Genomic DNA, 27,308 nt, shown 5'->3' with positions numbered 1-27,308 from the left:
CTGCCTTTATCGATTGTCTCTGCTACATCAAGGTACTCAAATCAAGTTAGTTTAACAGAATTTAACTTTAATAAAAGAAAATCACCAAACGATCATTTGATTAGTTCTCATTTAAGCAGGTTACACTGACTCACCTATGGTTGCCAGGCTTACCCTTACATGGGCGGCACTACAGTGTAGCGGTTAGCGTCACTCCCACTGCTGTCTCCAAGGAATTTTGTACATTCTCCTTGTGACCACATGGGTTTCTTCTAGGCACTCTGATTTTCTCCCACGATCCAAAGATGTACAGGTTATGATTATTAAATTGTGGGCATGCTATGCTGGCACCAGAAGCATGGCAACATTTGCTGGCTGCCCGCAGGAACAATCCTCAGAATGTGTTGGTTGATGACACAAATGATGTGCTTCACTGCATGTTACAATATTTCAATGTATATGTGACAAATAAAGTCACTTTGTTACATTATTTTTCTGATCAAGTGCATAAAATTCACAAATCTTTATTTCTCCGAAACATCTGAATTTTTAAGAACCAGCTGGCTTCCTCCTTACTTCATTCAGGAAATTCTGTTTTGGTTACCTAAACATTTACTTTCATTGATATACATGCAGACTGTACCTTAAACAATTTGTCTTTAGAAGTTCTTCTACTATTTAATTACAGTTTGCATGTAAATCTTTTGATTTCAGTTCATCGTGCCTATACCAATTTTCAATTGTACTCTTTCCAAAGCCAACTAAAACCTTGGGTTACTATAATCATGGTAACCCAAATAGTCCCTCACTGCAGCGTCGAAGTTTCCTCATCCAGAAGCAAGGGAACAATGTAGAAAATGGTCCACTGAACCCATCTCATCTCCATAAGATCGTGCAGTGCTTCTTCCCTTAATAGAAAAAGATTTTCCCCACCTTTTGTTGCTTTCGAAGTCAAGGCAAGTCGTTTAGGCATTATATCAGTCGGTTAGGTGATAATCATTGCATGAAGTGAAAAGGAATGTGTGCATCATATGCTCAAACAGAAATATGCATTTCATTGTTCATTTCATTATGAAACAGTCAACAGAACTGAATATTGCACAATCATCAGGGCCTTCATCACTGCCAATTTATGTGGAGGGAACACTGTTGAAGAAGTCAATGAAGATGGTTAGGCTTGGAACACTTCTCTGGGGATTTCTTGAAGTGGGATTCTTAAGTTGAAACATTTAGCTGCAGCTGCTAGAAGCCATCTCGTTTACAAGACTTTTGATGTTACTAATACATCAAGTGTTGTTGTGATATTGAGAGTAGTTACCCTAATAATAGGAAACAACTTGAGCTAATATTAGGGCCAAGGCCATGATGAGGTCTGGAGCAATTTGCCCCAGTGAATCCCAAACTGAGCTTTGGTGAGTAAGTTATTAATAAGTCCCACTTAACAGTATTGTTATGAGTCCAATGCATCATTTTTGAGAGACCAGTAGTGGGGTAATTAACCAGATTTAATGTGATATGCATTCTGAAGATAGGGGAAACCTGTCAGGTAGGCACGAAGTTTGCAGCTCAACTGGAATAACTTGGCCAGAGGCTAGTTCTGCAGTACAAGACCGAAGCACCCCAGCTGGTATCCTTTTGCATCTTTTCATTGCTGCAAATGTGATTCTTTCTTTGTATCAAGTTGAGTGAAACTAATTGGCTGAACATGAACATGAGAAAGTCTGCAGATGCTGGGTGATCCAGAGCAACACACACAAAATTCTGGAGGCACTCAAAAGCTCAGGCAACAATGGAAGTTAACAAACAGTTGACGTTTCAGGCCGAGACCCTTCTTCAGGACTGGAAAGGAGGGGGGAGGATGCCAAAATAAAAAGGTGGTAGTGGAGGAGGAGGGTTTATGTCTAATTGGCTCAAGGGTAGATTTTGAGGAACTGTCTGACTAATATCACACATTGGCTGAAAAGAAGATCAGAAGACAAAGGAGCATAATTAGGCCATTTGGCCCATTGAATCATCTCTGTCATTTCATCATGGCTGATTGATTTTTCCTCTTAACCCCAATCTCCCACCTTCTCCCTGTATCACTTTGTGCTTTGACCAATCAAGAATCTATCAACGTCTGTCTTAAATATACATAAAGACTTGGCCTCCACTGCTGCCTGTGGCAACAAATTCCATAGATTCACCGCTCTCTGGCTAAAGAACTTCCTCATCTCCATTCTAAAAGGACACCGCTCTATTCTGAGGCTGTCGCTTCTGGTCTTAGACTCTTCCACCATCGGAAACATCCTCTCCACATTCACTCTATCAAGGCTTTCACCATTCAGTAGATTTTTAGTGAGGTCACTCATTCTTATGGATTCCAGTGAACACATTCCCAGAGCCATCAAACGCTCTTCATAAAACAAGCCAGTCAAACCTGGAATTATTTTGTGAACCTCCTTTAAACCTTCTCCATTTTCAGCACATCCTTTCTAAGATAAGGGGCCCAAAGTTGCTCACAATACTCCGGAGTGAGGCCTCACCAGTGCTTTATAAAGCTTCAATATTACAGCCTTGCTTTTATATTACTGTCCTCTTGAAATATATGCTAATATTGCATTTGCCTTCGTCACCACAGACTCAGCCTGCAAGTTAACCTTTAGGGAATCCTACACAAGGACTCCCAAGTCCCTCAGATCTTTGTATTTTCTCTTCATCTACTTCACCACTCTGGATATGGCAAATTTTATTGTAGTCATACATGTGAAGTGGCATTGCCAGTAAGGTCAATAATCAATGCCTATTTCTAACTATCCAAAACTGACTGGTTTGCTCGGCTTTTTTCAGAGGACTTTGAAATAAAAAGTACATTGCTGTGGGTCTAAGATAATATGCAAACTACCCTCGCCCAGTGGCCACATATTTTAATTCCACATCCCATTCCCATTCTGATATGTCTATCCATGGCCTCCTCTACTGTCAAGATGAATCCACACTCAGGTTGGAGGAACAACACCTTATATACCGGCTGGGTAGCCTCCAACCTCATGGCATGAACATTGACTTCTCTAACTTCCATTAATGCCCCTCCTCCCCTTCTTACCCCATCCCTGATATATTTAGTTTTTTTTCCTCTCTCTCTGCCCATCACTTCCTGTTCTCCATCTGGTGCTCCACTCCCCCTTTCTTTCTCCCGTCCTATGTTCCTTCCTCTTCTCTAGCTCTGTATCCCTTTTGCCAATCACCTGTCTGGCTGTCAGCTTCACTTCACCCCCTCCAGTCTTCTCCTATCATTTTGCATTTTCCCCTCCCCCTCTTACTTTCTAATCTCTTACTATCTTTCCTTTCAGTTAGTCCTGACGAAGGGTCTCAGCCTGAAATGTTGACAGTGCTTCTCCCTATAGATGCTGCCTGGCCTGCTGCGTTCCGCCAGCATTTTGTGTGTGTTGCTGACCTCACCTTTTCCTTTTCCCTTTCCTTTTGATATTAGCTTTCAAATCAAGATTAAATTAATTGATTGCATTTCTCACATACTTAGATCATTAGGTCGCTGCCAATATTGTTCCAGAGTCCAAGGAGGACTCTGACAAATCACTAAGTAGCTTTTATCTTCCTGTACCCACATACTTCACACAAACTTCCATCTTGCTTTGGTTCTGAAGGACATAGTTCAGGACATAGTTAAATTATTTCAATTTTTTTACACAATCAAAGCATTCTAATGATATACAATTGGAGTATTCAGATTCAGGTTCATTTATTTATCACATGCATTGAAAAACAGTGAAATGTGTTATGTAACAACCAACACAATCTACAGATGTACTGGGGCAGCCCCCAAGTGTCACCACATGTTCTGGCACCTAATAGGATGCCCACAATGTTGAGCAAAACAATGCAAGCAACAGCAACAGAACAACAGCATACAGCAAATAATTTTCATTTTTTGCTATTCAAATAGTATGCAAGCATGAACTTCCATTGCCTCATTACTAGGAGTGTAGTAGCATTGGTTAACAGAGTAGTTCCTTAAATATTACAAGAATTATTCTAACTTCCTTAAGCTTGAAACCTACTTATGATCCCCAGTGCTAAAGATGTTGCAATGAAACTGATTCCCAAATTCAGCTAAAAACTTTATTTTCTTCTTTGCTAAAAAGTCTTCGATGCTTTATTCAAAGCACTTTGCTTACTTTTGGCACTTGAAATCCTGTCATTGTGTTATGTTCTCCACCAAATGTTTCAGATCACAGATCTATGAACAGCTGTCATTTAATATTGGTATATTTTAATGAGCATTTCTCAACCTGCCCACAGTTCTGATATTCTCGCCAGTGAACGTTAGTTCCATAATCACGCTGTGGATTTCATCTTCCAACTTTTTTCTTCTCTTGTTACTGATTACTGGAACTCAGAATTCCTTTCAAATCATCATCCACATATCAATGAATCTCTTCCTGAACCCTTTGATCTGATACAGTTCTTTCCGATGTCGGAGTTCACTGCCCAGATTAATTATGTTTTGCCCTCGGGTGTGAAAGTTACATGAAAACCATTCTGATTCTAAAATCAGAGCTTAACCCAGCAGCGATGTATATAAAACTGCTGTCTTTCAGGCCAAATGAATACATCTTTCAAAATATAATTTATCTTTAAAGTTGTGTACTCCCTTTCATAGACAAATACAGCATGGATACAGGCCCCCTGCTCTATCTGGTCCATGCTGATAAGATCCCCATCTAAGCTAGTCCCATTTGCTTATATTTGGTGCATAACCATCTAAGCCTTTCCTACCTTCTTACCTGTCCAAATACCTTTAAAATGTTGTTGCTATACATGCCTCAACCTCTTCCTCCAGCAGTTCTGACTATAATATGGGTAAAAAGATTCACCCAAAGACTACAAGATGTTGGACCAGTATCAGGCCATTTGGCCCATCAAGTCTGCCCTACAATTTGATTATGGCTGATTTATTTTCCTCCTGAACCCCATTCTCCCTGCCTTGTCCCTGTAATCTTTGGCACTCTTGTTAATTAAGTACCTATCAATCTCCACTTCAGATGCACCCAATGACCTAGCCTCCACAGCTATCTGTGACAAATCTAATTATTATTGGGAGGAATGCACACAGAATGCTAGAGAAACACTGCTGGCCAGATTATGGAGATGAATAAACGCATGATATTTTGGTTCAAGACCCTTCTCCAGAACACTTCTTGAGTCCTGAAGAAGCAACAAATTTTTATTTATTTCCACAGATGTTGCTTGACCTGCTGAGTTTCTCCAGCATTTTGAGTGTGTTGTATTATATTTCCAGCATCTGCAGTCTTGTTTGAGTTTATAATTAACGTTTGCCGACTTTTAGAAAAGTGATGGTGGGATGTGGAGGGTCATTGACTTAGAATGATCAAGCAGTAAATTAACCATAATAACCTGTTCAAAGATGCCCATCTGGATTTTACCAGCACTGCAGCTTATTATAGCCTTTGCACAAACGGAAACACAAAGAGCTGAATTACAGAAAAAAGATGGGTATCATTGAGGAAGTGGAGGGATCGAAAAACACTGGGGTGTAACTTCTTTAATGTTGAGCCTCACAAGCTGAAAGGACAGCAAATGAGAATGGACCAATTAAAATCAGGAATGGTCATGACGCCAGAACGGGAGTAGAAAGTTGAGGTTATTAATGATAGAGGAGATTAGATGAATGTGGGGTAGGGTGGAATGGGGGGGGGGGAAGAGAGGGCAAGGCCTTGAAGGGATTTGATAACAAGGATGGACACTTTTTAAAAAGGTTACTGTTTAACCAAGAATCAACAAAAATCTACCAGGCAGGAGTAGTGAGCTGACCTGGCATGGCATGGAAGATGGGAAGCTAGCCAGTGGAACGACTGAGTTTAGAGAAACAAAAGCTTGGATGACAGCAAATGAGCTGAAGAACAGGCAGAACCGAGCAGTCTTAAAGAGCTAGAAATAAGCACAGCTTGTGATGTGGACGTGTTATTGTTCTGTCGTCAAGAGACCTCGCTCAGGGTCTTATATGGCAAGGAATTGTGTCAGAGTCAAGGGAATTGAGTATGTACTAGAGATTAATGCAATGGCTTCAAGAAAAGAGATTTTTAAATCATAGACAAGTAGTATATACATATTTATTTAAAAGGAAACTTGCTATTTTTTCCTAATCTAGCCCAAGCTTTAGCACATGAATCACACCAATGTAGTCAACTATTATCTGCATCTGAAATGGTCAAACCATTCAGTTTATCAAGTCTCTGAAAGATCCTAAGTAAATTCTTGTAAGTGCTGCATTATCAACTTCAAATAGACAGTTGTGGCTTACAGTCGCTAAATGGAAGTGACATCTGCCAAAACAGAAATAAAGAAAAAAAAGAAAAACAATAATTTAGCAAACAGCTTCATAAGGAATCAATGCCAGAAGGGGAAAAATAAAAATAAAAATATTTCATATACAAACCTGCCGAAGGTTTTCAGCCCAAAACGCTGACTGTACTCCCCCCCCCCCCCCCCCATAGATGCTCCCTGGTCTGCTGAGTTCCTCCAGCATTTTGTGTGTGTTGCTAGGATTTCCAGCATCTGCAGATTTTCTCTTGTTCATATGCAAACCTGTTTATTTAATTCGTCACATGCCTGTTGTGCTGTATATTATGGTTGCGGCCTACTATTTTATCAGGTAGCGTGACAATTTTTCAGTTGTGCTAATCACACATGGACAACACGTTTGACTAAGAAGACACAAGAGATTCTGCAGATGCTAGAAATCTTGACCAATATACACATGATGCTGGAGGAAGTCAGCAGGATAGACATCTATGGAGGGAAATGAACAATTGATGTTTTGGGCCATGACTCTTTATCAGCTGTGTTAAGAAAGAGGATAGAAGCTAGTTAAAAGGGTGGTGGGAGAGGAGAATGCGCAGACAGGCAAGTCCAGGTGAGGGGGGATGACAGGAGGAAGGGGAGGGGATGGAAAGAAAGAACAATGAAAAGTGAGAGGTGAGGCAAGGGGATGAAGAAGTAGTGATCCGATCAAGTAGGACAGTAAACCATGGAAGAATGGTTAGAGATTAGCTTTACTTAGATAGGGTTTACTTATCTATTATTTTGTTCCATATACATTGAAGCAGAGTGAAATGTGTCATTTGTGTAAAAGACCAACACAGTCTGAGGAGGAGCTAAGTGCAGACCACAGCTGTTGCCCTGCTTCTGGAACCAACAGAGCATGTCCACAATTTATTAACACTAATCTGTACATTCTTGGAATGCAGGAGGGAACCAGAACACTCAGAGGAAATCTACGTGGTTATGGGGAGAATGTACAAGCTCCTTACAGGCAATGGCAGGAACTGAACCAGGATTACTGTGCCGAAAAACGTTATGCCAACCACTATGCTATCATGCTGCTTTGCCAATGCTACAGTACTTGTGCCAGCGTCACCCAGGCAGGTGCAGAAGCAAATGGGGGCAGGTCATTCTGAATGTGAAGGGCAAGAAATTCATAATTACACAATGGCAACAGTGTCTTAGTGATAAAATAGGCAGGTATATAAAAGTAACTAAACTCAGAAATATTGTTTTCTTCAGATCATTCCAATCCAAATGATTAAAGCAGAAATGAATAAAATGCAATTTAATTGGAAATCAGAATTATACTTTTTAACATCAACTCAGTTTTAATTTATAATTGAAGGGTTCAAAATGAATGTAAAAAATACGCAGGTTTTTAGAAGAGCATTCTCACTATATTCATACTGTAAATTATTGGCATGGGAATAATTTATTGTGACAACATACAGTATTGTGATAAATTGAGGTTAAGCAACCACTATTTTCAAATAGACATTTAAATAAGAAATTATGTATTTCACTTTTTCCATGGAATTCTTAATACAAGTTTGGTCTATAACATTCTCGCATTCTTTCCAGTCTTCCTAAAGTAATCGGAGGATTGTACAATGTTCTTAGCTTAGAATTGAAATGGCTGAACAAGTAATTAGGTTTATCTACTCGTGATGAAAGACTAGACTTGAAGCAAAATCCTAAATCTGCTGCCCTGCATTTTGCAAAGTTGTATTGCTTTATCTCTATCTTCATTTTTCAACAGCTCTCATTTCACAGTTTTTATGGAGAAGGATCATGTTCAGTCTCTATAAAACCCTCATCAATACATTGATCAGAATATGGAACATTGAACAGTGCAGGAGATGAAAAGACTCTTCTGACAACATTGTTGTGCCAAACTAATTAAACACCTTACTAAACTAATCTCTTCTAATACAATGCCCATATTACTCCATCCCCTGTATATCTATGTGCCTATTAAAGAGCTTCTTAAATCATATTTGCCTCTATTGCCTCTCTTGGCAGTGCATTCCATCATCTGCTCTCTGTGTAAAACAACTTGTCCTATACACTTCCTTTGAATGTAGCCCTTCTCTCTTTAAATGCAGCCTCTGTTATTAAACATTTAGACCCTGGGGAAAAAGACACTGGCTGTCTGCTCTATGCCTTTCATAATCTTATAACCTTCTATCAGATCTCATTGCTCTAGAGTAAACAACTAAAGTTTGTCTAATCTCTCCTTATATTGCCCTCCAGTCCAGGCGGCATCTGCTCTGCACCATCTCTTAAGCCACACCATTCTTCCCATAATAGGGTGGCCAGAAACGCATGCAGTACTCAGATGTGACCTAACTTGAGTCTTATAAAGTTGCAGCAGAATTTTCTCATTCTTGACCTGAGTGATTTAACAAATAATGATAATCATACATACACCTTCTTTACTACCCTATTAACCTTTGCAGCTACTTTCAGAGAACTATGGACTTGGACCCCAATATCCATCTGTACATCAATATTGTTAAGGGCCTTACCATTAATAGTGTATCGTCCCTTTATATTTGATCTCCCAAAACACCATGCATTCAGCTAGATTGAATGCCATTGGCCATTTCTTCCTCTATATCTGTAATTGATCTATTCCAACATACCCTTTGGCAATCTTCTACTCTAGCCACCTCCTCATATATTCAAAAAAGTTAATAAAACATGGCTTGCCCCACACAAAGCTATGCTGACTGCTCCTAATTAGGTCATGATTTTCCCAAGACTCTTCGATCCTATCCCTAACAATATCCTCCAATAACAACACGAGTGAATCTGCAGATGCTGGAAATAAATAAAAACACAAAATGCTGGCAGAACTCAGCAGGCCAGACAGCATCTATGGGAGGAGGTAGTGACGACATTTCAGGCTGAAACCCTTCATCAGGAGTCAATATTCTCCAATAACTTTCCTGCTTGTTGAAACTTGTTGGTCTGTAGTTTCCAGGATTTTACCTATTTCAATAATGGAAGAACATTAACTATTCACTAGTTCTCTGGGAGCTTTCCAGTTATTGTATTTCTAGGCCTCTTCCTCTCAGAAATTTTCACTTTACCTACCTATCCATCCATCACCCTCTGTGCAATTAGCTACTGATCTTTTTTCCCTCCAATCAGAAATAAGAGAACATCTGCAGATGCTTGAAATCCAAGCAACACTCCATCCAGTTTTGATGGAAGATCTTTGATTTGAAACATCAACTCTTATTCTCTTTCTACAAATGCGGCCAGGCTTCTTAAACCCACAACTGCTAAGGAACTACTACCCTGCTTCGCTAGTGGAAATAAGTAAACACCATTAATCTTGTGCATAAAAGGCTGTTTGGCAAACAGCAATTTCTGGAAAATGAAAACTGCAATTGTAATGTTTCCTTATAAAGTGAACAAAGACTTAATAGAGAGAGAGAGAGAGAGAGAGACACACACACACAGGCTAACAGAGTATGAACACCATTTGGTGCTTGGTGGCAGCCAAGTCAGAAAGTCAATGGATCAGATTCAAGCACATGACCTTAGCTGGCATTTCAATAGAGCACTGATAGAATGCAGTTCTGTAACATCATGCCATCTTTTTGATTTCAGGGAGTAATAAAGGAGAAAAGAAGGAATACTGAAAGATCAGAAAAGTCAGGCGAGGTAACTAAAATATATCATGATGAAAATTGGCTCAAATATGTTCAAAGCATGGCCTTGCCTGTTTCCCTCTTCTGATGTCATGTAGAATCTAAAGTAGCTTAATTCAAAATACCGTAAGATATAGAAGCAGAATTAAGCTATTTGGCCAACAGGTCTACTTCACCATTTCATTATGGTTGATCCATTTCTCTCTCAGCCCGAACCTCCTGCTTTCTCCCAGTATCCCTTCATGCCTTGACTAATTAAGAATCTATCAACCTCTGCCTTAAAAGTACCAAATGATTTGGCCTCCACAGTTGCCTATGGCAATGAATTCCACAGATTCACAACTCTCTGGCTAAAGAAATTCCTCCTCATCTCCATTCTAAATGGACATCCCTCTCCACATCTAATCTATCAAGGCCTTTCAACATTCAAAAGGTTTCAATGAGATCCCCCTCATTCTTCCAAATTCCAGTGAGAATACAGGCCCAAAGCCATCAAATCTCTTCAAATATGATCAGCCATTCAATCCCAGAATCATTTTCATGAGCAAACACGAGGAAATCTGCAGATGCTGGAAATTCAAACAACACACACAAAATGCTGGTGGAACACAGCAGGCCAGGCAGCATCTATAGGGAGAAGCGCTGTCGACGTTTCGGGCCGAAACCCTTCGTCAGGACTTTGTTCATTTTCATGAACCTCCTTTGAAACCTCTCCAATGTCAGCACATAATTTCTTAGATAAGCAGCCTAAAACTGTCTATAATACTCCAAGTGAGGCCTCACCAGTGCCTTACAAGGCCTCAAATTTACATCTTGTCTTATATTCCAGTCCTCTTGAAATGAATGCTGATGTTACATTTGTTCTCCTCAGCACTGACTTAAACTGAAAATTGAACATGATGACTTCCAAGTCCTGTTATACCTCAGAGTTTTAAATTTTCTCACCCTTTAAAAAAAGTCTCCATTTTTATTTCTTCCACAAAGTGCAGGGCTATACACCTTCCAACACTGTATTTCATCTGCCACTTCTTTGCACATTCTCCTAATCTATCAAAGTCCTTTTGTAGCTGCTCTGCTTCTTCAACACTACCAGCAACTCCACCTGTCTTCATATCATCTGCAAATTTGGCTACAAAGCCATCAATTCCGTCATCCAAATTTTTGACATATAATGTAAAAAGCAGTCCCAACACAGATCCCTATGGATCACCACTAGTTACTGGCAACCAACAAGAAAATACTCCCTTTATTTCTATTCTTTTCCTCGTCCCAATCAGCTAATGCTCTACCTATGATAATAACTATCCTGTAATACCATGGGCTCTTAACTTGATAAGCAGCCTTAAGAGTGGCACCTTAAAGGCCTTTTAAAAATCCAAGTGCACAAAATTCACTGATTCTCTTTTGTCTATTCTGCTTACTATTTCTTCAAAGAATTCAAACAGATTTGTCGGGCAAGATTTTCCCTTAAGGAAACCATGCTGACTTTAGCCTGTGCTTCCAAGTGCCCCAATTGTTAAGGAAACCACATCTTTAACAATTGACTCCAACATCTTTCCAACCACTGAGGTCAGACCAACTGGCCTATAATTTCCTTTCTTCTGCCTCTGTCCCTTCTTGAAGAGTGCTGTGACATTTGCAGTTTTCCAGTCCTGCGGAACCATGCGAGAATCCGTTGATCAAACACGAGGAAATCTGCAGATGCTGGAAATTCAAACAACACACACAAAATGCTGGTGGAACACAGCAGGCCGGGTGGCATCTATAAGGAGAAGCACCGTCGATGTTTCGGGCCTAGTTCTGAGGAAGGGTCTCAGCCCAAAATGTCGACAGTGCTTGTCCTTATAGATGCTGCCTGACCTGCTGTGTTCCACCAGCATTTTGTATGTGTTGTGAGAATCCATTGATACTTGAAAGATCATGACTGATGCCTCCAAAATCTCTTCAGCTGCCTCCTTCAGGACCCTGTGGTAGATACCATCTACATTCAGATCTTCCAGTTTCCCAAGAATCTTCTCCCTAGTAGTGGCAACTTCACTCACATCTGCCCTCTAACACACAAACTTCTGGCATACAGCTAGTGTCTTCCATAGTGAAGACTGATGCAAAATACTTATTCAGTTCCCTCACCATTTCCTGGTCTCCCATTACTACCTCACCAGCATAATTTTCCAGCAGTCTGATATCTATTCTCACCTTTTTTTTTATACATTTTTTAATATCTGAAGAAACGTTGGGTATCCTCTTTAATATTATTGGCTAGCTGACCGTTGTATTCCATCTTTATCGTTTTAGTGACTTTTTAGTTGCCTTCTGTTGGTATTTAAAAGCTTCCCAATCCTCTAACTGCCCACTAATTTTTGCTCTATTGTATACCCGCTCTTTGGAATTTATGTTAGCTTTGACTTCCTTTGTCAGCCACGACTGCATCATCCTGACTTTAGACTACTTTTTCTTTGGAATGTCTCTAACCTGTACCTTACAAATTGCTCCCAAGAAGTTCAACCATTGCTGCTTTGTCATCATCCTTGCTAGCATCCCTTTCCAATTAACTTTGACTAGCTTCTCTCTCATGCCTCTGTAATTCCCTTTACTCCACTGCAATAATGGCACATCTGTTTTCAACCTCTTCCTCTCAAATTGCAGGGTGAATTCTATTATATTATGATCACTGCCTTCTAAGGCATCCTTTAGCTTAAGCTCGCTAATCAATTTCTGTTCATTGCACAACACCCAATACAGAATTGCTGATCCCCTAGTGGAGTCTACTACGAGCTGCTCTAAAAAGCCATATCTTGGCATTCTACAAATTCCTCATCTTGGGATCCAGCACCAACCTTGATTTTCCCAATCTACCTGAATATTGAAATCCCCCATGACTATTGTAATATTGTCCATTTGACATGAATTTTCTGTCTATCCTTGTAATTTGTAGACCAGATTGCTACTGTTTGGAGGTCTGTATATAACTTCCATCAGATTATTTTTACTTTTGTATTTTCTTAGCTTTACCCTTCTAATCCTATGTCACCTCTTTCTATTGCTTTGATTTCAACTTTACCAACAGAGTCACACAAACCACCTGCCTGTCCTTTAGGTATCATGTGTATTCTTGACTGTTAAGCTCCCAGCTATAATCTTTTTTCAGATGATTCAGTGATGCTCACAATGTCTGTAACTGTGGTACAAATTATTCTACATACTGTGTGCATTCAAATATAACACCTCCAGTTCTGTATTCATCACCCTCTTTGATTTTGTCCCCTTTTTACATTGCAATTCATCCAGTTGACTGCAATTTTGTCCTATTATCAGCCTCTCCTTGCTAGCAGAATCACTACACACTGCCTCTGATTGTAAACCAACTACCCCATGCTCAGACCCATCAATCCAGGTCCCATCACCCTGCCAAATAAGTTGAAACCTTCCAAGCAGCACGAGCAAACCTGCCTGCAAGGATATTGATCCTCCTTGGGCATGTGTGTAACTCATCCCTTTTGTACAGGTCATACCTTCCCCAGAAGAGATCCCAATGACCAGAAATCAGAACCCCTGCCCCCTGCACCAGTTCCTCAGCCACACATTCATCATCATCCTATTCTTACCCTCAGTGGTGAGTGGCACAAGCAGCAATCCAGAGATTACTACCCTGGAGATCCTGCTCTTCAGCTTTTACCTAGTTCCTCCAAATCTCTCTTCAGAACCTCCTCACCTTTCCTAGCTATGCCATTGGTGCCAATATGTACCAAGGCTTCTGGCTGCTCCCCATCCCTCTTTAGAATGCTGTCAACCTGATCTGAGACATTAGTAACCCTGGGTCCTGGGAGGCAACATATATCTGGCTCTCTATGTCACTCCCACAGAATCTGGTCTCTATTCCTATGGAACTTTCTATTACTACTGCAGTCCCCTTCACCTCACTTCTCTTCTGAGCCACAGCACCAGATCCAGTTGCTGCAGTTGCTACCCTCCTGGTAGGTTGTCCCCCTCAACAGTATCCAAAATGGTATAGTTTTTATTGAGGGGCACAGGGTACTCTTGTACTGGCTCCCCTTTTCCCTTTCTTCTCCTGACGGTCATCCAGTTACCTGATTCCTGCAACTTAGTGGTGTCTACCTCCCTACAGCTGCTGTCTATCACTTCCTCAATCTCCCATACAAGCTAAACATTGAGCGCCAGCTCCAGTTCCTTAGCACGTTCTCTTTTTTAAATTAATTTTTTAATGTATTTCTACAAAACAACTACAAAAAACCATCAACAAAATGAAGATTAATACAGTGCAAAACAAACAAATCTAATATCCAAATGTGTATAATTCATAACAATAAGGAAAAGGCACCCAAATTAAAATCGTAGTTAGTATCCTCCCCACCCTCCCAAGTCCCTAAGCATGTTCTCTGAGGAGTTGCAGCTCGGTGCACCTAGGGCAGATGTGGTTATTCGCAAGGCTGGTGGTCTCCCAGAATTCCCACATCTCACACACAAGACAAGACACTGCTCCTGGAACCATTCTCACTGCACTAACTGTGCCCTTACAGACAGGGAATTAAGAATAAAGAGGAGAAAAAACTCATCAGATACTTTCCTCACCCAAGCCTAGTAGGTCAAAGCCACTCCAACACTGGCCTGCTCTGCTTGCTGCTGCCTCGTTTTTATTCACCCTTTCTAAACAATCTCGCTCACTCATTGGGCACAGTCCAACTCTGAAAACTGTGATGCAGCTGTTTTCAATTCAGCTCATCAATTAATTCTAATTTCCTGGTACTACTTTTTTACATTACTTTGTTGACTGCATTTAATTCAAACTATTGGGAATATTTTCTCAGTCGCATAGCACAAAAACTCCAGAAAAAAATTGAAATTGTTTTATGAAAGTACTATGATTAGTCACTGTTTCAAGTTCAAATTCAATTTAAAGCATATAAATTGGACTTTCATGGCTCATGATTACCTCGGCTATTTTACAACCTTCTACACTTTGCTATTAAGTCCAGCTACGATTCCCTCAGTTATATTTAATCCATTACTAAATTGATAGGCCTTCTAATCAACTTTCTTTATTTTGCAAACTTTACTTTCTGCTCCATCTATAATTTTAGGCACTATGGTGTCGCATGCTTGCACATTCCTTGTAAATGAACACTTTGTCCCTACATCTCTATTGAAAAATGGCAGCATTTTTTAAAATACACAAAACACCACCACAAATTCTGCACTGCACCCTAATCACTTTCAGGGCAAAATAAAAAGTAAAACTGCATTTTTTAAAATGCAGATTGGAAGCAGTTTATTAATGAAGGTGAGGATTCTCTACATTATGCTTTCCACTTGTCAAAGGTCACACTGCATGAAACAGGCTTGAGAACAACTGCAAATACAATAAGGAGTAAAAAAAATGAGAGTTTTTCCAGCAATTGCAATTGATTTCAACCCTTATGGAGTCAGTAATTCTAGGTCAGTTGCTCTGTAGATGAACTGAACACACTGATGAGGGAGAGGGAGGAGTGGAGAGTCCGTCATTGCCCCCGATGCCAGCCCCCCAGGCCTGAGTCGACATAGTAGTAGTAGTAGTGCTCTCTTTTCCAATAGGGGAAAACATGAACTTTTTTTGGCTTATTGTCAATCTTCTGACCTGTGTTTCTGCCAACCCCCTGTCAAAAGATTACCAAGTTTTATTGATGAGGAAGACACCTTCCGTGTAAAGGTAATAAGAGTCTACAACATAATTGGAAAGATACCAGAGTCCATTCCTTGACCTCTGTTTTTTCCAGTCTATTAATTAATTTAATTGAAAAGTTTTTATGTTAAGTTTGAAATCATCAGCAGAAGTTCCAAACTCAAACTATCACAATAATGCTTTAATCTTCATTACTGCCTCACTATTATTATTACTTACAAATGATGAAGAACATGGGTTCAGAACACTTCAGTGAAACATCTGAACTGCCATTTTAGTGCTTTACTTCGGGGAAGCTGCACTTTTAGCACTCATTGCCTTTCAAGTCAGAGATTAAAGTAAGAAAATACATGGACTATTCCTCTATTTTATTGTAGTGCATCTCTAATTGATTTTATTTCATATTTCGGCATCCATTTGCCACCTGACAGCTGATGTTGATGTTCGGTATTTGACCCAGTATCTGCGCTATATATGCCACTCTTGACATTTTGTAAAGATTTGTTTTTCTTTTACAATATAGGTTACCCTATATTTGGCAAAACTTGCATATCTTTCCTTAATCAGAATTGATTCCTCAAAAGTGCATGAACTTTGCAGGTCATGAAAATAAAGGGACTGCTTCTGTTCTTCAATAGTGAATTACTGTTTCCCATAAAAAAGGAAGAACTGAGGTTGATTTTTTCCCCCATCTGGGGATTCCTTTCACTTATCTTTTCACCTGCAACCCTGATCATCAACACTTTATCATGTTGAACTATATTTTACAATTTTTGCTTCAGTGGAAGTGATCTTCCTCTCTTGCCTCCTCTCTCTTGCACAATAACTATTCGGATGTCATTGTGCTTTTGAGGCCAGATATGAGTGCTGAATTTGTCCTTAATTCTTTCTACCTTCATTTCCATTCATGCTTAGTGTTAACTACTTCTATCCTGCTGATAGGTCCAAACAATCTGCACATGGCTTTGTTCTCATGTAGAAGTGCACATTTTTGTTAATACAGCTCAGTATAGACAAAAGACAAATTGGAAGAATGGGCAAAAAAGTGGCAGATGGAATACAGTGTTGGGAAATGTATGGTAATGCATTTTGGTAAAATGAACAATAGTGTGAACTATTATCTAAATAGGGAGAAGGTTCAAACATCAGAGGGGCAGAGGGACTTAGGAGTCCTCGTGCAAGACTCCCAGAAGGTTAATTTACACGTTGAGTTTGTGGTAAAGAAGGCAAATGCAATGTTGGCATTTATTTCACGGAGAATAGAATATAAAAACAAGGAGATAATGCTGAGCCATTATAAGAAACTAGACAGACCATAACTGGAATATTGTCAAGAGTTTTGGGCCCCATATTTCAGAAATGATATATTGTCATTGGAAAGAGTCCAGAGGAGGTGAGGATGATTCTGGGAATGAGGGGATTAACATATGGCGAAAGTTTGGCAGCTTTGGGCCTGTACTCACTGGAATTTAGAAGAATGGGGAGGGATCTAATTAAAATTTACCGAATGTTGTAAGGACTAGATAGGGTGGATGTGGAGATGATAGTTCCTGTGGTGGGGGTATCCAGAACTAGAGGGCACAGCATCAGAATTGAGGGGCAACCTTTTAGAACAGATGTAAGAAGGAACACTTTTTTTAAAGCCAGAGGGTAGTAAATCTGTGGAATGCTCTGCCACAGACTGCAGTAGAGGCCAAGTCCGTGGGTATACTTAAGGTGGAAGTTGATAATTTCCTGATCAATATGGCGAGTAGGCAGGTGGATGGACTTGAGTGGGATCCGGGATCAGCCATGATGGAATGGCAGAGCACACTTGTTCGGCTGAATGGCCTAATTCTGCTCCTGCATCTCATGGTTCTATATCACACATTCAGCATCTTTCTCCCCTGTGTCAAACTGCAGGGAAGAAATGTGTTCTGCAATTCACAAAATGAACACTTTTCATTAATTACTCACATGGTTGCCTCTTTGGGATAATTGCCAGCACATGCAGTAAATGCAGGTTTGTTGGAAATGTTAACAAAGGCTGTGTTCTTAGAAGGAACTAAATGTTATCAAATGCTTTTTTCTCTAAGTATTTTAAATAAGTCTTTATATAGAATGTAGACCATTCTAGAGAAATGTAGGTCAGAGGTTCAGCCAGTCCCAATAGCACCTATTTGTTCCATGCTGCGCAACACTCAGAATTCTCACTTCTAAGCTGCGTTGTGGCAGAAAGTCAATCACTAATTCTTTGAGATTTGGCACAGCCTTGCCAAATGCAGGCAATTAGGCTATCACCACTGATCCTTGGTAGTAGATGGAATAGGGCATCCAGTTGTGAGCTGCAGAGTAAGTGGAGCCTAACACAAAACCTAAGTTTTTGTTAAATGAATTGAGTGAATGATCTGAACATCAGAAGCACCAACCCCCTGACCAGAGAATCTTTTTATGAATGTGGAAACAAAAGGATTCTTATAGTTAGTTTGGAACATGGTCACTGGTGTTCCGTGCAAGTTTGGCAAGGATTTCCTCAACTAAGGCTAAGGCGCACCAGCTTTGGCTCTTCACTCACAGAAAGCCAGTGTAGCCATGACAGTACAATATCCTTTCAAACTAATCATTTATATGTGTGGGCTATACACTTTGCTCACTAATTCACAGTGCCTGAAATAAGGTCACAATGATTTTCTAGAGAAATTATAATCTTGGCTTGGATACATCATATCTACAAGTTAATGTGCTTTCAACTGAAGTTAACACTGATCATTAATTTAGCATTTATATTGAACACCACACAAAATTAAATACATCTGAATATTTCACAGAGTAATGATTGGAAAAAGTATGGCCAATTAGCAGGGAGAAAGTCAATAAGAGGAAAATATAGGGGGAAGGGGATTTGAAGAATGAGGGAATTTCTGAGTTAAGATGGAAGTAAGGCTATGTGGGTTGGGTAAAGACTCAATTAGCTTTATTTGTCATATGTACATCAAAATGTACAGTGAAATGCATCATTTTGCATCAATGACCAATACAGTCTGAAGACCATGATGCAGTCAGCCTGCAAGTGTTGCTTCACTTTCAGCACCAAAATAGCATGCCCACAACTCACAAACACTAAGCATCACTGTATGCCCCTGGAATGTGGAAAGAAAACCAATCACCCAGAGGAAGCCCCCACGTTTACAGGGAGAACATACGAGTTCCTCCCAGACAGTAACATGAATCGAACCCCGAGCAAAGGCCATGAACAGATTCATACAAAAACACAATATTCTTAAAAATGGTGCATCTCACAAAAGGAAAACAAATGGGACTCTAGGAAACAACCAAGTTACAATAGAATATAACGTCCTTGAAACTAACATAAAACTAGCCAGATGGCCATGTGATCTTGCAACATGACAAAAACTCCTGTTGCAGGTTTCGACCTGAAACGTCAACAATTCCTCTCCCCATCATCACTCCCCCCAAATCCCCACAGATACTACTCAATCTGCAGACTTCCTACAGCAGTCTGTTTCTGGCTCCACATTCCGGCATCTGCAGTCTCTTACATCTGTTATATACAGTAATCTCACCAGAAGGCAATGTGCATTTTTAAAATATAGAATTGAGTAAAGGATGAACCGTTGGGATTCAATACAGAATCTTTTGGAGCCGAAATGAAACTCAGTGGAAGTGATGTGCATTTCACATGTAGAACCAGGAAAATAAAAACTGAAATAATTTTGCGCAATGAAGAATCTGCACTGGACATCATTGTTTGATTTTGACAATAGCATCAGAAACAAATGCAGGAGTAAGCCTACGAGTTCCTCCTGCTCTGCTGTGCAATAAGTCATGGCTGATCTTTTATTGCAACACCACTTCCCTGTACTAACCCCAAATTCCATGATACTCCCGACATCCAACAAGTTATTGATAAGCCTCCAATTACATTTAGTGACTGAGATCATAAAACACTCTTGGATAAATAGATCCAATGATTCACTACCCTCCTGATGGAGAATTTTCATCCCAGCTCTGTCATGATTGGCTGGCCCCTTACTTTGAGACTTTAATTCCAGCCTGGATGAACAATATTGATGAGTTAATAAAATCGGTAGAGCAATGACAGATTAAATATAATCCTGAAAAAATGTGCTGAAGCATTTTAGGACAGCTAAAAAAAAGTCAGAAGTTACACAGTGTTGGTGTCCTAGAAAGCCTCTCTCCACTCTGCTCTCTAAAATAGTTCCTTCCATCAACTTCTCATCTAGTTCCTCCAATCATCACCCAGCTTCTGCCCTGCACTCTCCCCAATCCATCGGCCCATCGTGTACTCCTCCGCAACTAGTTCCACCGATCACGTACCAGCCTCTACCCAAAACCCTTATTACACTGGCAAGTCCAAACCCAGTCTGCATGGTCACTTTGCAGGGCATCTGAGTTCCATCTGCAATAATTATCTTGAGCTCCTGGGTTGCAAACCATTTCAACTCCTTCTCCACTCCCTCACCAAGTCATCTGTCTTCAGTCTCCACCGCTACTACAGTGAGGCCAAACACAAACTGGAGAAAGAGCACCTTATAATCTGCCTGGGCATCTACAATCCAACAGCATGAACATTATATTCTCCAATTTCACGTAACCCACACCCCCAGATATTAGAAGGACGATACTCATGCCCCTTTTGTTCCTTTCTTTCTCCTCCTTATCCACTTACTTTCCACACATCACTTGCCAGCCTCCTGTTGCCTAGTTAACCCTCTCGATCTGCCCACCACCCATATAACCCAATTGATCTCCTATCGCCTTTCCCCTACTGTTCCCATTTGCCTGCAGAACCTCTATTATCTGGTTCCACTGCTCACCTTCCCTTCTATCAAACTCCACAATCTGCAATTCTTTGCTGCCTCCACCAATCACCACCCATACACTGTCTCTATCTTCACTCATCCTTCCCCACCTGCTCTTTAATTCCCCTTCACCAGGATCCGCTTCTCACTTCTCTCTCCTGCCTCACCCTTCCCCCACCTCTTTATACTGCCTACCACTTCTTTATACTCGCATGTAAGGTGTCAACCTCTACCGCCTGGCCTGTTGAGTTCCTTCAGCAACGTGTCCTTTGTACGGTCACAGTTCCCCCCGCCCCACCTGCTTCCTTCTATCCATCACTTTCTCCCCATCTAGTTCCGCCTATCAGCCTTTACCCCAGCCCCATCGCCTTCTCATATTGCTACTTACCGTACCGGGTGTGTACCTCCGTAAGGTACACCCAAACGTTTCGGCTGAACTATTGTAGAAGGAGCTTTCTCGTGTGATAGTCGGCACACAGTCCAGAATACTCTCTCTCTGGAAACTCTTCTGTTAATTTAAATTCGCGACATCTTTCAGAATCTTATTGAGTGAACGAGATTAAGATGTCGAGACATTTGCTTCCCCTTAGGATTCGAAGTAAAATTCTTTGAACAGTTGGTCCAATGCTTGGAGGTCCAGCTGTTTAAGGACTCGGAAACTTTGTGCCCTATTCTGACTATGTCGGCTTCCACTGAGAAAGTCTACAAAATGTGAAGTAATGGGAGGGACATGACTAACAAATCCGAATGTGAGCTGGGGACTCACTCATACTACCATTGGTAACGTTTATCAATACGATGCAGCCGCGTACACAAATATAGTTCACCAATCTCCCAGTTTAAGGTAGTTGATATTGTTGGTTCAGGATGTACCTCGCGATGTCGCAGGATATTTGCAAACGCAAACTCCATAAATCTCCAAAAAGCTCTAATTATCATATGAATTCAGAAATCATGTGATAATTATCGTCCAAGTTCACCGAGATAACGCCCTTTACTCTTCTAGTTCCCCCAAACACACAGTTACTTTGCCAAAAGCGCGCAATCGATACATATGTCTTCTTGTTTACTTTAATACAATAACATTTATGTGATACTGTAGAGTTGCTTAAGCCATCGGGAAAAGGAGAAGACCGAAGTAACCAGACTTCCATAACCGATGGGTTTTAGCAGAGGGGTTAACCTTTACATAGTTCAGGCAGACCACCAAACACAGTCCTGTTCAGCCTGTGTCACAGGAACACAAGGAACTCAGTTTCGGCAGAAATACTCTCGAAAACAACCGCAATCAGTCCCCGTGAAAGTCCGATTTAAACCCATACACCTACCTCTCTCTGTACTCCCTCCTTCCCGAGATTGACAGTAGACAATCAGAAATAAAACCACCACACACAAGCGGGTTCAAAGATTCCTTCCCCGGGTCAAACAGCAGGGTAAAATCCCATAGTTACCACAGGTATTAGGGCTGGAGACTTCAAATAGTTGCCTGGTCACTTCTTACATTGTGCGACCTATTTCCTGATGTCTGCCGAGCCTGCGAAGTTGCCACCCCTTCGGGCGGTCTCATTGGCGTTCGGGGAGAGTTGCGAGTGGGCGGTCCCCGAAGTGTGAGCGGCTGCAGTCCCTCCTTCCAATCCCGGCGTGCTGAACTGCGAGCAGAACCCGAAACGTCACTTAGCCCAGGGACGCAAGTCTTGGTCCCCTTTGACTTAATTCTTTTAGTCCTTTTCGCTGTGGAGGGATATTTCGCGCTGGTCTGTTCATTTACGGTCCATTGTTAAATGGGTCACCAAAAAGCGTTCCTCTGACAAACCGGACTTAGAGACACCTAAACGCAGGGAGGGAGAGAGATCGGTGTGCGTCCGTTTTATGCTGTACAGTGTCAGACCAAAAATTCTTACGAACTTTTTTTTTGGATCAAGTAACTAGTTTGTTAAGTCAGCGTGAATCGTTTCTAAACATTAAATTACACAGACCATTAGCGTATATTATCCCTCTGTTTTACAGATATGAGCCATTTGTCCTTAAGGTGGGTAAATGTTTCAAAATAGACGTTTTAAATGCTATGTTTATCTTAGATACTATCTTGGGTTTTGTAGTGTCAGCTGGTCTTAAGAGCATCATGTTGGGGGGAGCAAAAAGCAGCAGAGGATTGAAGTTAGAAATAAAAACAGAAAATGCACAACTGGTCAGGCAGCATCTGTAAGGAACCTTTTCTCAGAACTTTCTGATGTCTGGTCATTGACCTAAAACATTAAAACTGATTTTCTCTCCATACTGCCTGATGTGTTGAATATTCCCAGTACTTTCTGTTTTTATTGTAAACACTACAGTTGATTCATTTAGTCTTACATCCCTGTGTTATTTTATATCAGCATTGCCTGTACGTCAGTCCTATCAAATTAGAGCAAGAAAATTGGTGAGACTGGACTTGAACTCATTAATCTGCTTTATTTTAGTGAGTATAAATGATGTTTGCACAAAAGTAATGAACAGTTGGGCTTAAATGTTTTAACTCATTTAACATATTTATTCTTAATGGAGCATTTACTACAACTCAAAGTTTAATGTTTTAACAAAAAAAAATCCTGTTTCCCTTACATGAAGACACAACTTCAAACATCGCTCATTAATATTGCAATTACTTTTCTGCCTGCACCTTAATCTAAATTGCCTGGTCGTAACAAATGCATTTAAACTGACTCTTCACTTAATACTGTTTGATTTTACGCTCCATTTTGGTCAATGGGGGATAAAGCTAAATAGTGTAAATTTCAATCTGAACCTAACACAAGCAAGCAAATAAAAAAGGAAAATAAAACAAAATGCTAAAACAAAAGCAGAAAGTTCTGGAAATATTTAGCAGACCAGGAGAGCTGTTCAGCATCTGTGGAGGGAGAAACACAGTTAGTTTCTGATTGATGACAAGGCACGTTAGAAAATAAGTACGTTTTAAGAGCTGTTGTAACATCTATTGTCGAGTGGAGACCTGTTGAAAAAATGACATAATGTTGGTGCTGGGACAAAGGATACTGAAGTTATTATTACTGCAGTTGATCTGTTTGGAACCAAGAAGACAAATGGAAATAATGTGAAATCTTTCCACATATACTTGCTGATTTGTTAGTCTGTCCAGGATTACTTTTTAATTCTGATTACAAGCATCTATAATTTTTGTTTTGATGACGGGTATTCACTGCCACTCTCTCTCCCCCAAAAGGCCTTCCTTAAAGAAGTTGTGCCCTTATTTCCATCAGGATTTCTGCTGGTCTCTTTTACCTGCAATGGTTTCTATTTTCTTCTGGTGTTCAATTAGCTGATGACCAAACCATGCTTTCCGTAAATCTCTCTATGTTATTCCAGGCTGATGCTCACTGAAGTGCCATTCTTCACATTTTGGGTCCATTTTTGATAACAGTTATGTTCAAGGTACATTCCAATTCTTAACATACTCTTCAGGTCATGTCATGTCACAACTGTAAGAACTTAAACCATTACCCCTGTAATATTAACAAGTTATTCTGTCTTACCAATTTCTACCTAAGCTTCTTGGATAATCTTCGTATTCTATTTTATTTCAGATTTCCAGAAACGGCTGTATCTTACAGTTCTGGCATATTTTATTTTCTCCTTCTCATGTTCATCTCTCTCCAATTAGAACTCCAAAGAGACCAGCTACAACTACCCTCTCTCAAATGGCATCAATGGCATCTGTGTCTTTTGTTTCTTGTTGGTCGACACCCAATTATTGACATCCCTTCTCCCTTTTTCTGCATCTTAAAACATGCTTATTTTCTAATTCTTCTGAGTTCTGAAGAAATGATTTCAGCTGAATCAATCTGTTGCTGACACCACTGATACTACCTGATCTATCTGTTTGGAATTGTGTTTCAGAACATCCACTACAGCACCTTTTTAGTTTGCATTAAAAAACAATGCTCTAAAACACAGTACTGAAAGTAATTCTTCCAGAAACTGTTGAAAAATAGTTAATATTTCTTAAAATGTAACCCCATCCTTGTTTTATTTTTCTTTTAAATGGTTTTACAATAGTTAAGGTCAAAGACAAATCTGGGAAAATATAACTTGGATTAAACGGTATTTACCTTTTTGATTTCTCCAACTTCATAAGGCCAAAAAACCTAGGTACAGAATTAGGAGATTCCGCCCATTAAGTCTGCTCCACCATTCCATAATGGCCGGTTTATTATCTCTCTCAACCCTACCTGCCGTCCTTTTTCCCCATAACTCCCCATAACACTTACCAATCAAGAGCTTATTACCCTCCGCATTAAATATACTCAATGAGTTCGCCTCCATAGCAGTCTGTGACAATGAATTCCACAGATTTGCCACCACTTGACTCAAAAATTTTTTCCTCATCTCTGTTCTAAAGAGATGTTCCTCTATTCTGAGCCGGTGCCCTCTACTCCTAGACTCTTCAAGGACTGGAAACACCCTCTTTAAGTCCATTCTATTCAGGCCTTTCATTATGCAATTTGATCAAATTGGATGTGTTAATGCTGAGAACAGTTGATTAAAATATTGACTATGTGTCATCTCATATGACAGAGTTGTGCTTTGCATTTATAAATTCTTCTCTAAATTATGTAGATATAAATACATATACTAAATAATACATCATATTTAAAATGTTTAAGATCTATTTATTTATTGAGCTACAGCATGGAATAGGCCTTCCGGCCTCCAGGCCACCCAGAAATCCTGATTTAACCCTAGCCTAATCATGGGACAATTTACAAAGATCAGTTAATCAACCAACTGGTTCATCTCTGGACTGTGGGAGGAAACCGGAGCACCCGGAGGAAACCCACGCGGTCACGGGGAAAGAACGTACCAACTCCAGACAGGCAGCAGTGGGATTTGTATATATAAAACCAGTGAGAGGCATTTCTAGGATTAATTCCCATGCATCTTTTGTTGGGTCCCTAAACAACAACAGTAGGGGCATTATGGTGGTGTAGCGATTAGCATGACACTATTACAGCTTGGAGTGCTGGAGTTCAGAGTTCAATTCTGACGCCGTCAATAAGAAATCTGTACATCCTTCCCATTAGCATGTGTGTTTCCTCCCACATCCAAAATACTTGTTAGTAGGTTAATTGATCATTGTAATTTTTTCTGTGATTACAAAATTTCCTTTTCTGTCTCCATTATACTATTTGCAGGTCTTTTTATCACCACAGTTTTCACAGAATTTGTGGAAAGTATAACACTGGATTATTTGCATCTAAACATTTGCAGGCTTACTCAGAAATAATTTACAATATTAAAATGTCATGCAAAATACATGGTTCCCTTGTTACTTGACATCACAGAAAGAGAATGCATGCTTTGTGGCCAAATTTACAGATGATACAAAGCTAAGTGGAGGGGCAGGTAGTGTTGAGGAAGCAGGGAGTTTGCAATATGACTTGAACAGAATGGGAGAATGGGCAAAGAAGTGGCAGATTAAATATAGTGCAGGGAAATGTATGGTCATGCACTTTACTAGATGGATAAAAGGTTTTCTAAACAAGGACAACATTTAAAAAATAGAGGTGCAAAGGGACTTGGGATTACTTCAGCAGGAATTCCTAAACGTTAACTTGTGTTTGAGTTGGTGGTAAGGAAGGCAAATGTAATGTTAGCATTCATTTCAAGAGAACTAGAATATAAGAACAAGGATGTGATGCCAAGGCTTAATAAGGCATTGATCATAATGCATTTGGAGTATTTTGAGCAGTTTTGGGTCTCTTATCTCAGAAAAGATGCGTTGGCATTGGAAAGAGTCCAGATGAGCTTCATGAGAATGATTCTGAGAATGAAAGGGTTAATGTATGATGAGCTTTGGTGGCTTTGAGCCCACACTTGCTGGAGTTTAGAAGAATGAAGGGGGGAGGGATATATTACCATGGTGTGCTTTTGTAAAATTTTTATTTTACAGCAAAATTCCTTTTGTGAAATGTTGGGGATTTAGAGTCATAGAGTTATACAGGATGCAAACATGCCCTTTGACCTAATTCATTCATTCTGACCAAGGTACTTGGGTTCTTTATGTTTACCTGAATAAACTGAATAGGGATGGAGATTAGAATCATATGGATTGCTTCATGCAATGACTGCTTTACTGACCTGCCAACTAATTCAAGTCTCAGAACCAGATTTAATCTCACTTAGATATGTTATGAAATTTGTTGTTCTGTGGCGACACAGTGAGTTAGTGTCCATGGGTTTGTTCATCTTCCATTCAGAAATTTGATGGCAGAGGTGAAGAAGCTTTTTCTAAAAACATTGAGTGTGTGTCTTCAGGCTCCTATACCTCTTCTCTGATAGTAGTAATAAGAAGGGGCATGTCCTGGATGACTGGTGGTCCTTAATGATGGATGCTACCTTTTTGAGGCATCACCTTTTGAAGATGTTCTCGATGCAGTGGAGGCTAGTGCTGATGATGACAGTTTTAGAGGATGTAAGCACATAATGTACCCGTGGAGCGGTTCTGGGTGGACGGGGCAGGGTTTAAAGATGGAGTCCATTGGGTGAGAGGTGAAAGCAGATAAGGAAAAAAATTAGGATTATGGAGCTAGGTGGAGAAGGAGATTTGAAAGTATTGCCAATGAAAAAGACAGGCATATTGGGGCCCAAGTTAATGCCCATTGCTACACTTATGATTAGAGAAGGTGGGAAGAACAGAAGAGAAGTTGTTAAGGGTAAGAAGAAGTTTTGGCAGGCAGAAGTTAGTGCAGGAGAACTGGTTGAACCTTCACTCCAGAGAGAGCTGGAGAACACCAAAGCCTTCTCAATGGGGGATGGAAATGTGTG

General features: G+C 40.2%; 1 protein-coding gene across 2 annotated transcripts in view; it reads right to left on the bottom strand.

Annotated features, from left to right (window-relative positions):
• Positions 1–22,053, bottom strand: part of LOC132399847 (tyrosine-protein kinase HCK-like) — a 154,490-nt gene extending 132,437 nt beyond the window's left edge. The window contains exon 1 of one of the 2 annotated variants that reach the window (XM_059980673.1): positions 21,938–22,053. The gene's annotated coding sequence lies outside the window, so the exon portion shown is untranslated. Of the gene's footprint in view, positions 1–21,814 lie in introns of both variants that reach the window. The other variant, XM_059980672.1, reaches the window with a different exon arrangement.
• Between the last annotated feature and the right edge of the window lie 5,255 nt (positions 22,054–27,308).

The sequence above is a fragment of the Hypanus sabinus genome, chromosome 9 (assembly GCF_030144855.1).
Source record: "Hypanus sabinus isolate sHypSab1 chromosome 9, sHypSab1.hap1, whole genome shotgun sequence".
NCBI classification, from domain to species: domain Eukaryota; kingdom Metazoa; phylum Chordata; class Chondrichthyes; order Myliobatiformes; family Dasyatidae; genus Hypanus; species Hypanus sabinus.
This window is presented reverse-complemented; position numbering and strand designations above follow the sequence as displayed.